This window comes from Notamacropus eugenii, chromosome 5 (assembly GCF_028372415.1).
Source record: "Notamacropus eugenii isolate mMacEug1 chromosome 5, mMacEug1.pri_v2, whole genome shotgun sequence".
NCBI classification, from domain to species: domain Eukaryota; kingdom Metazoa; phylum Chordata; class Mammalia; order Diprotodontia; family Macropodidae; genus Notamacropus; species Notamacropus eugenii.
The window spans coordinates 1,377,571-1,385,824 of NC_092876.1; the positions used below are offsets into that span (position 1 = coordinate 1,377,571).

The 8,254-nt window shown below is 41.5% G+C and overlaps 1 pseudogene; it reads left to right on the forward strand.

Annotated features, from left to right (window-relative positions):
* Positions 1 to 7,319: 7,319 nt before the first annotated feature.
* On the forward strand, positions 7,320 to 8,254 carry LOC140503144 (taste receptor type 2 member 10-like; annotated as a pseudogene).

Here is an 8,254-nt window from a genome sequence, read left to right on the forward strand (position 1 = left end):
AGGGATAGGGAACATATGGGATGAGGGAGAGTATGGAAATTCTGAATTAAAATCCTGCCTCTGGGTGACTTACTGGGTGACCCTGGGAAAGTCACAAGTTCTATGGATTTCAGTCAATTTGGAAAGAGTTGGAATGGTCATGAGAACATAGATTTGGAGTTTGAAAGGGCCTTAAAGATCATTGAGTTCTCCCCTGCATTTGACAGACTGTCTAGGATTTATCTCCAAGTCATAGACCAATCCCTGTGACCTGCATTGGTGGGGTACTTTCAAGGCAAGGCCTTGCTTTGCTCTGGCCCTTTTCTTGTCTTCCTATTGCTGAGCAGGCACCTCTGCAGCCACTAGCCTTCTCTTCCTTTCTAATGGTCCAGAAGAACTCCAGATCTCCACACCTCCTGGGTTTGTCTCTTGCTGATGGTCTCAGATTGGCTCTTATACTACACTGAGCCAAATGGCAGAGACCTGACTTTGGAACATTTTTCTCAACTGTTGATGTAGCTACCTCTTTCTTTGTCTTTTTCTGTCTCTCCTTCTTAGTTTCTCTGTCTCTCTTGCCCCTCCTCTCACCTCCCCTCTCATTTCCTTCCCTCCCCTCCCTTCCCATCTCCTCTCTCTTGTCCTCCACTCTCCTCCCCCCTCCATCTCCCTTCCCCTTCACTTTCCTGTCCTCCTCTCCTGTTCCTTCCACTCTCTTCTTCTTTCCCTCTATCAGCTGTTTGTGTTTGACTCACAGTTCAAAGGAAGGATAGAAATCTTCCCTCCAGTGAAGGCAACCGTGTTGGCCTTGGAGTCAGAAAGCCTTGGGTGGAAGGCCTGCATCTCTCACCTACTGGACCTCGAATCCTACGTCAGGTCATTTCACCTCTTGATTAAAGACCAATGTATGGTTTACATTAGCAGAAGGAGCTGCCTTATTTGGAATTCCCAGAACTAGTGAAATTAAAGGTCTGATCTAAGAAAATAAAATTGAAGATCCAAAAGTAGAAAATGAAAGCCTCTCCCATGAAGAAGTTTACATTATAATTATAAGCATTGAGTTCTAAAGGGCATTAAAGATAATGTGCCTTTGTCATGATTACCCTCTGACACAAATAGTGTGAATGTTGTTACCTTTTCCCCCACTGAGGAAAGCAAGAGGAATGAAACACTTTTGCAGTGGTCAGACAGCTGGTGTTTCTCAGAGCTGAGATGTAAGCTCAAAGATTCAATCTTCTTCCCAAAAGAGAAAGCTGCTTCTCAATGCAGATGATGGTCAAGAACATGAAAGTACTCGGAATTTAATTTTTTTCTCTATTTTTTCCTGTCCTTGGTTCTCATTCATGTGCCTTGTGTAGACAAATTAACCTTTTGAACAAAGTGTAAAGCAATGAAAAAGGATCTAGCCATCCCTTACATCTTCACAAATGAGCTCATTGCATAAAAAAGTGGGAAATCACTTTCTGGTAATGATGAGAAGACAGGCAGGATTTATGTTAAAAATCATTAGTTGGTGGTTTGGAGTAGTTGTCTTGAATTGTGTTGTGTTTTCTCTCCTTAGATACACCAAATGTGTCACAGCACATTTATGTGATTGTGGCTGCTGGAGAATTCTTAGTAAGGCCTTTGGCCATTGGTTTCATTGCACTGGTGAATTGCATGAATTGGTTGAAGATCAAATGAATGTTCACTGTGAACTTCATTCTCACCAGCTTGATCATCTCCAGAATGGGTCTGTGGTGGGAACTAAGAAGAGGTCTCTCTGTAATTGTGCTTTATCCTGAATTTTGTGTCCTTGCCAAACTGGGATATTTGGAGATTTCATGGCACCTTAGTAACCATATCCGTGCCTGCTTTGTCACTTCCTCCAGCATCTTCTACTTCCTAGACATCAGCAACTTCTGCTACCCTGGATTGCTTTAACTGAGCAAGGTGCTCCTCAGGATGCTTCTGGTTTGATCATTCATCATCTTGTTTGTTGATCTTTCGATGGAAGGGAAAACAAAGGATTAAGGGATCCATGTTGATCAAGAAAACAAGAGAAACCTGACTCAGAAGGTCCCAGTAAGACGAGTCCAAGACTTTTCCATCCTGATTGGATTCAATATTGGGGAGGATAGTTGTTTTGTTGTATCTGTCACCAATTTTCTCTTACCTGCAGATCAGTACACAGACTTCAAAGACCCCAGCACAGAAGCCCATGTGAAGGCCATGAAATCTCTGGTCTCCTTCCTCATCTTACTCATCATGACCATACTCATGGTCTAGAGCACTAGAAGGTTCAGTGAGGGTGTCTTCATTTTCTCTTTGTTGGAGGATTATCTGGTGGAAATATTTGCTGTGGTGGTCATGGCCTTCTGCCCCTTGGACCACTCCATTCTCCTTCTCCTGAAGCACAGGAAGCCTAGGTAGATCTCCCTGATGGTGCTATGGAAACTCAAGGATTGCCTCAAAGGCTCTGGGAAAGGCAATTCTCAAGGCAAATCTTTGCTAAAGCTTGCCTTTTCCATGAGGAAAGAAGCAAGCTGAGTCTTGAAATACTTTTCTAAGGTTCTTTCATCCATTATCATTGCAGCTCAGTGAGCTGTGAAATAAATTACTTCATAGCAATCTGTGAAATAAAGATTTATTAAGCACCTATTGTCTACTAGGCACCAAACCAATAGAAAGTCATGTAAAAAGACCCTCTGACTATGAGACCTTCCAGTCTCTAAGGGCTGGTTCCTACAGGGGGACACTGTGTCCATTTAAGTGAAATTTGAGTTACCCATGGAGATAAGAGGAAAATATTTTTGTATCACCTTTTGTATCACTTCACATGACCCACAGACTCTGCTGACTTTGCACTAATCACATCTAAAGAGAGACAAACAGATCTACATTGTGATAGATGAGGCCTAAGATGACAAATAAGATGGATACCATGATGCCACATGACTCCAGAGGAGAAAGTGAGACTGGTGACTTTGCACAGCTCTCCCCACTTAAATTCAATTCTCTTGCAAGTCATGGCATCACCTTCCTCACGTTATGGTCCTCCTTGTGAATGCCAACAACAACCTGTGAGTGGTACAAGCTGCCACGCTGGGGACTCACCTGATCAGTTCCAGTTAGATAATGTAACTCCCTTCCTTCCTTCCTTCCTTCCTTCCTTCCTTCCTTCCTTCCTTCCTTCCTTCCTTCCTTCCTTCCTTTCTTCCTTCCTTCCTTCCTTTCTCTCCTCACCTCCTCTACTCTCTCCTCTTCTCTCCCTGCATAGGGTATAATATCCTTACCTGCAGTTGCTCTGCCCCAAGGAATGTAAATTTTGATAGCTGAAACGTCATAAGATATTTTTAGGTTTATGGGCTAGATTTCTTTCTTAAAGACCATGACTTAAACCTAAATCACTCTGGCTCTCATTGATTGGTCAACAATAGGTCCTGGTCCTTCTGGTCATTTTTGGGTCCTGATGACTCAGAGTGAATGTAAATAGCAACAAAATTCTGAGGGTCTCCTCCCAGATCGTTTTTTTATTAGGTAAAAGAAGCCATTCTTGGCTTCATTTCTTGCCCAGCTTTATTCATTGAATGGGTGTTGACTCAGTCAAGCTGAGACCTAGGAAAGACCTTAGCTTAAAAAGGTCAAGCTTCCCACTGCATCTGGGGTCATCTTCAATAGTTCTGATTACCACTGGACCACTGGGCTGTAATAGTAAGCACCCCAACGTACACAGGGGGTTCTTCTATCACAGGTTTTTAGATCTGCATTCATCAAAGGAAAGGTAACTTTTGAGAGGTTAACAATCACTTCATTCAAGCACATGTATCATTCCTGTAATCAAGCACATATGTCATTCACCTGGGGGGATAATACCCTGAACTACAAAGAAAATACAGAGAAATCAAAAAGTCAACAGACATGGCTTCCTCTGCCTGACCATAATTCAAAAGACAGGTCCAACGGTCTGACCAGAGAGGGAAGCACTGACATCTGGGTTTTCAAAGCCGGGGGACTCGTTAAAGCAGCTTCCCAGAGTCCTTGTCTGGCATTCAAGCCTTCTTATACAACCTAAGCCCCAAAGTAAAACCTCACCCTCAAAGTATTTATATACTTTTTAGAGCCAGAGGGCATAACCATCTGACCCAGTGTCTCAATAGACAAAACAGGGACCCTCCTACAAAACAGCTCCCCTAATCAAGCTTCCCACAATGGGCAGGCCCATCAATGGGTAGGAAAGATCTTCTTTAATCATATTATTCAATCAGAGGCACTTTTAGTAAAACAAAAACAGTAAAAGATCCTAATCTGATTGCCATCACGTGGGCCCAGATGGCTCTGGAGGAGAAAGTGAAGCTGGTGACCTTGCACAGCCCTGCCTCACTTAAATTCAATTCACTTACAAGTCATGGCATCACCTTCCTGATGTCATGGCCCTCTTTGAGAACAAAGGACAAACAACATGGCCCATAGACCCTAGAGACTTTGCACTAATACACCTCTAAAAAGGGGTGAAAAGATGGACATTGTGATAGATGAAGCCTAAGACAACAAGTAAGATGGGTATCATGATGCCAGTGTCTTTTTTTGGCAATGACTTCCCTTCTCATTCTTTAAAACAACAACAAAAACAAAAAACTTTGTGACTTCTTTCTTTCATTAACTTTTTTTTTTCTCATAAAACAATAAAAATTGGTGCCTAGAATAAGGTCTGGTGTTTATTGGTTGAAATTGGGCATGTGTGTGTGCCTGTGTTAGTGGAAAGAGAGTATGTCTTGCTACTTATAGCTCATCTACCAACTCCAGGTCCAGTGTTTCCCTAGGGCTGGATGAGTATTTGATAAAGCTTTGGTATAATGGAGGCATTAGCATCATCAGTTCAAACATCGGTGCCTTTTTCTCGGTCTGTGTTCATCTTGACTTCCCTGGTGCTTCTTGTGCTCTAGACCACACCTTCCCCTGTGGGCCAGGCTCTGCTCCTTAGCTTGCATGACATTACTCTTTCTTGTCTCTTTCCCCAAGTATCTGGCCCTTTTTCCTCAGTCTTTGTTACTGGATCATCTTCCTATTCTGCCCACTAAATACCAGTATCCATCCAAGTCCTCCCTTGGTCCTTTTCTATCTCTCCACTCCCCTTGGTGATATCACTTTGATGAGGGTACTTTTTCACCTTCTTTTTCATGACAAAATATGAACGATGGCTATAGAGTCCACATTGTTGTAGAGGCGAATAAGACTCAGAAGAGTCAGATGAGCAAAGCGAAAGCCACTGTTATCCTTATTCTCTTTAAATTGGGAGAAAAGGAAGAGTTTTGTTTGCTACTGTGGGTTTAGTTATCACCTATACATAGCCAAGTCCTAATTTTGTATATCCAACCCAAATTAATGTGCTGAACTCCTATCTCACATTGGATGTCCTGTAGAGAGATTAATCTTACATATCTTAATCAGAACTTATTGTAGTCCCCTCAAAAAACTCACTCCTTTAAAATTCCCTTTTTCTGCCAAGGACACCAATGTACTTCAGGTTGACCAGATGTCCAACTCTGGAGCCCTTCTTATCTCCTCATTCTCAATCAGACCCCAATATTCTAACAACACTTCAAATTCTAATCAGTTGCCAAGTTTTATGGATTCTACCTTTACAATGTACCTCATATATTCCCTTTTTTCCACTCAAATAGCCTCTACTATAGTTCAGACTCACTTGATTTCTTACCTAGACTATTACTAGTCTCCTATATGGTCTCCTTGCTTTTGATCTCTCCCTTCTCCAAAACATCCTCCACGTATCTTCCAAACTGATTTTCCTCAAAAAATTAGTCAGGAGATGGGCAGTTAGGTGGTGTAGTGGACAGAGTGCTTGGCCTAGAGTCAGGAAGACCTGACTCAGATATTTACTAGCTGTGTGACCCTGGGCAAGTCACTTAAACTTGTTTGCCTCAGTTTGCTCATCTGTAAAATGAGCTGGAAAAGAAAATGGCAAACCCAACCAGTGTCTTTGCCATGAAAACACCAAATGGGGTCACCAAGCATTTTTTAACTAAAAACCAGTAAGTCAGACCATGCAATGGGACAAGTTGGGAAGGACAATTTTGACTATATTCCAGAACTTTTGATATGGTTATCAATGTTATCATTTTATTTGATGTAACTTTTTGTTGCTATGCCTTGTATTTTGACTTATCAGTTCTTTGGGATGAAACAATTTCGTCTGTATCTAAGTCTGAATCTTTTAAAATGCTTTTTACTGATTATAATTTTTATTGCACGGATGTGTTTAGTGTTTCTACTTTTCCATATATATATTATATACATTATATAATATATATATGGTTTAGTTTAGTTTTGCTTTTGTCCCCTGTGGTTTGAATGACTAGTCTTGTAAGTACTTAGATATTAAGGAGAATAGAAGCAGTGAGATCGACCTAGCACGGCTTATTTTCATTTTCATTCTTTTACTATGTTTCCAATAGATCTGGGCAGTATTGTTTAATACGTTCTTGAAATATAGCACCAGGTCATTATTGTCATTCACAAGAATAAACCTTCTTTATGAAATTTAAAGGGGGCTGGTGGTTTTTGAATAGAATCTCTGACTTTCCCATGAAAACCAATCAGTGTTTTTATGTAAACCATCAAGGTAGTATGGTGACAGAACGCTGCCCATGGATCTCACAGCTTTACCTTCTTAGTTCCATCAGCTGTTACTTGCAGTTTAAATGAATGCTTTCCATGGATGTTTGGCATCCTATAGGAATTATTCATCTCATTTTACAGTTGAGGGAACTGAGGCTTGAAGAGCTTGATTGACTTGCTCGTGTTCATGAAGCTAGAACATGTCAGAGATGGATTCAAACCCAGAGGCCCAGTCTTCTTTCCACTAGACCTCAGTGCATTGCAGTAAAGATGGTTGTCAGAAAGTTGAGAATACTCCATCCCTGTATTGTTTTGCATTCTCTGTGCTGGATGCTTTGTTTATTTCTCGTGTAGACAAATTAGGTTGAGTTAAAAGTGCAAAGTAGTGAAATAGAATCTGTCCTTCATTTACATCTTTGAAAACAGCAGCTCAGTCCCTTAGGCAGGAGCTCACATGTATAATTACCACCCAGAAATGCTGAAATTACCCACTCATGGTCTCAGCTAACAATCACCTTAATGTTTAGCAAGGAAAAGTAGTGTTTGCTGTGAATACAGCTACAGCCTCCTCCCATAGCAGGACAGAATGTTTTCTGACCACAAGAAAGAGAGAGAAGAAAACTACTGTTACCTTAGGAGACAGAAATATTTTTCTGCTCACCTTGGGTAGAAATTCATTCACCAGAAACAGTATTAAAGGTATCAGGGAATTTGTTTTCACAAACATGCCAAGTGTCTTGGAGAGCATCTTTGTGATTGTGGCATGTGGAGAGTGTCTAGTGGGGGTATTGGCTAATGGCTTCATTGGACTAGTAAACTGCATTGACTGTGCGATGACCAGAAGAGTGACCTCCATTGATTTCATCCTTCTGGCTTGGCCATCTCCAGGATTGCTACCTTGTTTACGCTAATAACATTGAACTTTTTTATTTTTTTCAATTTAAAAAAAAATTCCATTAGTAATTCCATGTTTTTAGAAGCTATCTGGAACCTCAGCAACTGTTCAAGTGCCTGGTTTGGAAGTTGCCTCAGTATCTTCTATTTTCTGAAGATTGCCAACTTCTCCCATCCTGTCTTCCTCTGGCTGAAGTGGAGAGTTAATAAGGTGGTCCTCAGGATGCTGATGGGATGCTGGCTCCTATCCTTATTCATTGCCCTTTCAATGGCAGGGAGAATTACTATGATTAAGATAGTTTCCATTGATCCAGAAAATAAAACAATTATTCCTAAGAACCTAGGATTTAAAACCTTAACGTTTTTCACTCTGATTCTCTCCAGTACTGGGGGTTTGGTCCCCTTTGCTCTCTCCCTCATCTCCTGTTTCCTGTTAGTACTATCCTTGTGGAGGCACACCCAGAAGATGCATCTCAAGGTCACAGGCTCCAGGGATCCCAGTATCGAGGCCCACAGGAGGGCTATGGTAGCCATTGTCTCCTTCCTCTTCCTCTTTGTACTGTACAATTTGGGCATCATCATAGGAGTCCTTAACCTGTCGATGTTTTCCAGTAAACTTCGGGCAATGTTTTTACTGATAGTCATAAGTATCTATCCCATGACCCACTCTATCATCCTAATCCTGGGTCACAGCAAGCTGAGGCAGGCCTATCTGAGGATACTGGGGAAGCTCACAGACTGCCTCAAAGTCCCTCAGAAAGTCTAG